This window comes from Embiotoca jacksoni, unplaced genomic scaffold, assembly GCF_022577435.1.
Source record: "Embiotoca jacksoni isolate LCO1_2020_lvr unplaced genomic scaffold, fEmbJac1.0.p SCAF_6, whole genome shotgun sequence".
NCBI classification, from domain to species: domain Eukaryota; kingdom Metazoa; phylum Chordata; class Actinopteri; family Embiotocidae; genus Embiotoca; species Embiotoca jacksoni.
In genome coordinates, this window is record NW_027185414.1 from 17505941 (window position 1) to 17512015 (window position 6075).

Below are 6075 nucleotides of genomic sequence, written 5' to 3' on the forward strand. Positions count from 1 at the left end.
AATGCAGGCTGCGTTCCAGATGCTGAGGGACTATTTATTAACTCAGTGGGTGCTTCTGAGGCATTCTTAAATTGGTTTAACAGGTCTTTAAGGCGTCGTCAGTACTTCCTCTATACCATACCTGCTCTGAGGCTCATTCAGCCTCAATGACAGGAACAGGACGTGATTCACACTCTGTCTCAGGAACCTCTCAACCATCAACAGCTCACTCAAACTGCTACTGGTTTCTATCTTTCTTTAACAAATTATTTTTCATTAGTAAAGCACCAACACATACACTCATTACTATTCACAATAGTACAGACGAACGGTAACCAGTGCACATGAGCAGGAGGGCATCAGGGAAGAAGAGGGGAGCGTCTGATAGACGTAGCGACACCAGGGACTCGTCCCGCGGGAGAGACTGCAAATGAACCAGCAGCTACACCTGAGACTACAGCACACGCCCAGCTTGGAGCTGCCTCCAACACCAACCTGATTGATTGAGGCCCTGAAGCTTCTTTCTTCAATTAAAAAACACGCACCATAACCTATTTCAGGAGGTGTAATTCATGCCAACACCACCCTGGTAGCAGTAATTAAAGTATAGAAATGGTAGAATAGATATTTGCTTCATTTCAGTCTGAGAAGAGGTCTGACAGGCGGAGGAGGGTGTTGGTGGTTAAACGGATAAAGCAGATGAGATGTGGTCCTGAGCTGCTACATAAAAGAGCCTTTCTGTATTTATCTGGTGAACCAGATCAAAAGGTTCACCACAACAGTTATTATCAGAGAGCTCAGTCACAAGGTGAACTTCAGATTTTCTAGCAGCTCCTTTAAAAAGGTGTGTAGATGTGCACAAACCAGAACAATAAAGGCAACCAACTACGCACGAATCGTACATTACAACCAGCCGTCTACATCTGAACCATCTAACTCTAACTTCCAGATATCAAAGCAGAGATGCTCCATGATATCGAAACATCATCAGACAACGTAGTAAAACCTACATTAAATATCAGCCCGAAATGAACATCTATGGCAGGTCAATACAATGATGCTTTAATTATGCCTAAATGCTCAATGATTGACAGATACTCAGACAATAGTGTGTGTCATAGTTTACAGATCAAAAATGAAATAAGAATTGCAAATATTTTAACTACCGTCTTAAAATACTTTAACTTTATTACATTTGATTACATGTGATTATTGTTCTAACAAATGTTTAGAAGTAGGCAACCAAGCCTAAAATTAAGAGTACGACTACAGGCCGTGTAAACCTCCCACCAAAATATAACTTGAATTAGGATTAAAATGTTTTGATTTTAAAACACAACCACCAAAACTAATCACAAGTGTGTAAATCACAGCTGACTGCAGTGAATATTAAATGTTCTCATAACGTCAAACCGAGTGTACATTCAGGTGGGCTCTACGCTGATTGATGATAGACAGGGCTCGGGGCTGTCCACGGTTTTTCACACTAGTTCCTGAATCACTCTTTTTAAATACCTCTGAATTATGTCTGATGACGATTACTGATAGTGAAAATCTAAGTTTTCACAAAAGTTTTTAAACTTAATTCTTTTCTCTTTTTTTTTTTTTTGCTGCTTTTTATTACTTACACAAGCTTCACCTATTTTTTTTGACAGTTTTACACAGATATAGTTATAATAGCCTGAAAATGATGTCAAACTGCATATTTGTAATTGTAGAGCGTACAAATATAGACACCCCGCTTTCTTTACGGATGTACCCCCTTTTAAAATCACAAACATTTTGAATAGTAGGCCAACTGTACATTAATTCGGCCTGACTGTAAGCTTTAGTAATTTTGTAATCTAATTATGTAACATCTTACTAGAAACGCTTCCTCGTGTGTAGAGGTGTTGGTCTGTGATGCTTTCATACCTTGCAGTGTCTGATTTATGCTGATAAAACCATCTGCAGGCTCTTCCTCCGGGTGCAGAGTGATAATCCTCCTGTTGATATTTCCACGGTGTTGTGTTCAGCTTCCAGCGATACACCGACACAAAAATAAATAAATAAATAAAAAAAAATAAAACTCACAGCACGACAAACTAATGTCAGCGCCACGGCGCTCAAACCCTCTTTGCTCTTCCGGTTAAACACCTGACAGGAGTGACCTGCCATCTAAATAACCTGAGCTCTGGATATCAGTACAGCGACACCTAGTGCTCACACGGTGCATAACAAGTACATCCTGGTTATTCCACGACGGGTTTTTTTTTTTTTGGCTCCTACAAGTCACCAAAAGTCTTATAAAAGTTCCTCTTTATTGAAATTTCAAAACAAATCAAACACAGACAGTTTTGTTTTTTTTTAAACAGAAGTCATTACAATATTATAAACAGACAATACGCAATACAGTAAAGTACATTGTTTTTAGGGTAGAAACTTTATTTTAATACAGCCGGACGTACAGGACTTTGTTATGTGTTGCTATGAAGACCAAATTGTCTTCCCGTTAGATGTCGACAAAGGCAGCAAACAGAATTGAACTTCTGCAGCCAAATGTGAATGAGTTTATTCGAATCGGACTGGCTGAGAAGTTTTCCAAAACTTTCTGTCTTTCTAAAAAAATAAAAAAAAAAATAAAAAAAAACGTGTGAAAATACTTGACAAGTGTTTGATTTTTTTTTTTTCTTCTTTTTTTCCCAATATAGCCTAACTTGTCCTCAGTGGTTGTAAGTTGACACCACAAACTTTGCAGGCGTGTACAGCGCAGTTGTTTTTACAAGTGACGGCCCCCATCACCATGTTGTGCACTCATGTGGCGGCGCTGAGGGCGGTGAACATCTGGTTGAGAGCGATGAGTGCATGTGTGCGGACTAATACGGCCGAGACGCTGTGAGGGAAGTTTTATGACAGAGGACAGAAGAAACCTGCAGCTACTGTTACAGTTTTGTACGTAAGTTATATTTTACGTTTTAACATTTATTGAATAGGAAAAGCGTAATTGCTGATGTTTGAGGGGGTTATGATGATCATGATGATGATGGCAATTTTTTTTTTTTTTTTATAAATGATCATTTCACCGTTAAAGTTTTGTTTTGTAAAACCTTTGTCATGTGAAATATGATCCTTCTACTTAATGACAGGGATAACACAAGAGTTTCAGCATTGAAAATAATTGGCTTCAAGTTAATTAGAAAACTGATTAACATAAAGTTTTCCAATGAATTTTACTGGGATTAAAATTGATCTACTAAAATTGATCTCTAACTTACAAATGTTTCCCTCTTGTTCATTCTTTTTGCCTTACCGTGATGAGTAAATTATCAAAAACAAAACAAAAGGTAATTGTGTAATGTAATCAGAGGAAAATATGTGTTTAGTGTGATTTTTTTTTTTTTTAATGAGTAATGACATACTCATTTAATGAGTAATGACATCCATGGTGTCATGGAGTCAGATGTCACTCAATGAACACACTGTTCTGAGGTGGTTTATTTGATTTACCTCCAGTCAATCAATGGAAGATTCTTTTAAATCTTGGTGCCACAGTTGTATTTTTATTGGGTTTTATTGGAGCTGGAATACAGTAGGTCTCCACTGTTCACGGTGCCTAAATAGCAGCAGGCGATAGACCTTGCCATCCTGTGTTGATATGAAGTTTATTTAGTCTAGCAGCTGAAGGGAGGCCAGGGGGTGAGAGCACAGCTATAGCTGAAACCTATACCACAACTATGCAGTTTTATCCATTCAGTACCTGTTATTCATTCACTAGCTTTACACAACCTCTTTTAAGATGTTACAATCCAACAACTGACACCTGAGACAGACTCAAAGCCGATGGAGAGAGCGACGGCTACCAGCAGCGCTGCCGGACATCCACTTGAAGTTATTAATCTTGATATTTTGTGAATAGCTCTTCCTAACAGTTGATGCAGAGAGCGGATGTTGAACAGCCTACAGGTTACAACAACAGCAAAATCAATCTGTGCTGAAATTAGTTTGGAGAAACAATGACACACTCAGTGTGTAGCTGAAGAGATGAGTCTTTTGGGGACAGATTTCCTGCTTCTACCTTTTTACAAAGTAAACACGAGAGCTGTGTCGACCATCGAAGAGACTGAATTTTGTTAACTAGTTGTGAAGTTAGTTGTTTACCAGACACAAGCTTTGGTTTCATGCTCTGGAGACACCCATGTTCGAGCTGTGCTGAAGGGCACATGCACCCAAAATCATCAATCACTCTGTCATCTTACATACAGCACACGTTCAGGTATTTAAGGCACAGCTTCAGCTCAGATCCATCATTTTACTCACGTCTTTTAGACAGGCTGGTATTTAATTTTAGCTGTTTCCCCCTAATAGAAGGTTAGACGGTGAAGATGCTCGCTATTATAGCAAAAACACAATTAAAGGCTGTGACATACTACTGAAGAAAATCTTGCTTTGGAAGCATTACAGGTTGTGCAAGGTGAATGTGATGGGATAGAAGCTATGATACATGCATAGGCCTGTGAGTGTGTGCGTTCCAGTGTGTGTGTGTCTACAGACATGGACGCTCTGCAGGAATATAAAGGCTGCTAGTGTCTGAGAGCTGGGCCACTGGGTGACCTTTGCTTTCCCTTCCCAGCAGAGCCATCCCGTAGCAGAGGTGTGAATATTGCACCTGGATGTTTTGTTAGAGACAGAGGCTCTCATGCCTGCTGGTCAACCTGTAAACCAGCCTCAAACTCGGCAGGCTGTGCCCTCCACATACACCTCGTCTCTGTCCCACGTCTGCATGACATGTTTACAAAAGACTCTTTTCACTATGTCCCTTCAGAACCTTTTTTCTACAACATCCTCACACTTGTCTCACACAACCTGAGGTCAGAATTCCCTGACATACATACTGTATGTGGCCCTTCGCACTACCTCCTCTGTAATCCTGGTGCAAGGGAACATTTTGCTGATGTAAGGCAACCTAACGACAAAATTATCTAGTTATTAATCTGCAAAACTGAGCTGCAGGTACACGTGAGCTCAAAATGCCAGTGATGCCAGTCGGGGTCGCAAACATCTGTCCTCCAGATGTGCATTTACGCCTTCTCAAGATAAAGTCTGTGTTAGAGATGAGATTTATATCAGTCATGTTAGCAGGATGACAATGTTTTGTCTCCCAGTAAGTCTATTGGTTTACCAATTTGGTTCAGGTTATATGTCGACATCTTTTGGATGGGTGGCTATGACATTTTGTACAGATATGAATCCTAATGACTTTGATATCCCCTGGATTTAATGGTAGAGAGTCTGCACCCACAGTATGTAGTGCTTTATCACCTTAGGAGTCTCCAAGTGCTTTACACTGTTTCCCACTCACACACCAATGGCGGCAGAGCTGCCATGCGAGGTGCTCGCCTGCCATCAAGAGCAACTTGGGGTTCATGTCTTGCCCTAAGACACTTTGCATGTGAACAGTAGCAACTGAAGATCAAACCATAAACCATTTGGTTAGGTGGCAACCGTCCCACAATTATCTGGGCCACAGCCGCCCTTGAACGAATAATGTGCAGTACCTGCTAAAGATGAACATGTTAGCACTGGTTCTTAAGTTAACATTTAGGTCAAACTATAACTGTGCCAAAGTACAGCCTCACAGAGGCGAGCAGGGCTGGAGAGAAGGCCACATTCAGACCAACAGTAGCCCTACGTGAAACCAAGGCAGCCCTCTCATACGTGTGTGTGTGTGTGTGTGTGTGTGTGTGTGGCAGTTTGGCGATGCAGTGGAAGCAGGCTGCAGGGTCGCACGGCAAAAAGTTGAACAACTTGTACCGCAGGGCAACATCATGGGGCCAGGCATTACGTTGGCTTGTCTAATGCATTCAGGCTCATATTATCGATGGCTTAATTTGTAATAGGAACTCTTTACTTCATTAAAGATATGATTCTTGCCACCACGTTCCTCCCTGTGCAGTGTTTTGGTATCTGAGAAGCATTAAGATTAATTGTTTTTGGTACTCAAACTTGACTTCACAGAAATCAGACATCAGCCCCCATTATCACTGCCCGTTGCAAGATGTAAGACTGTCTTCAGTCTAAATGTTTGCTTGGTCCTTAGTTTAAAGTCAGTCGTCTGGT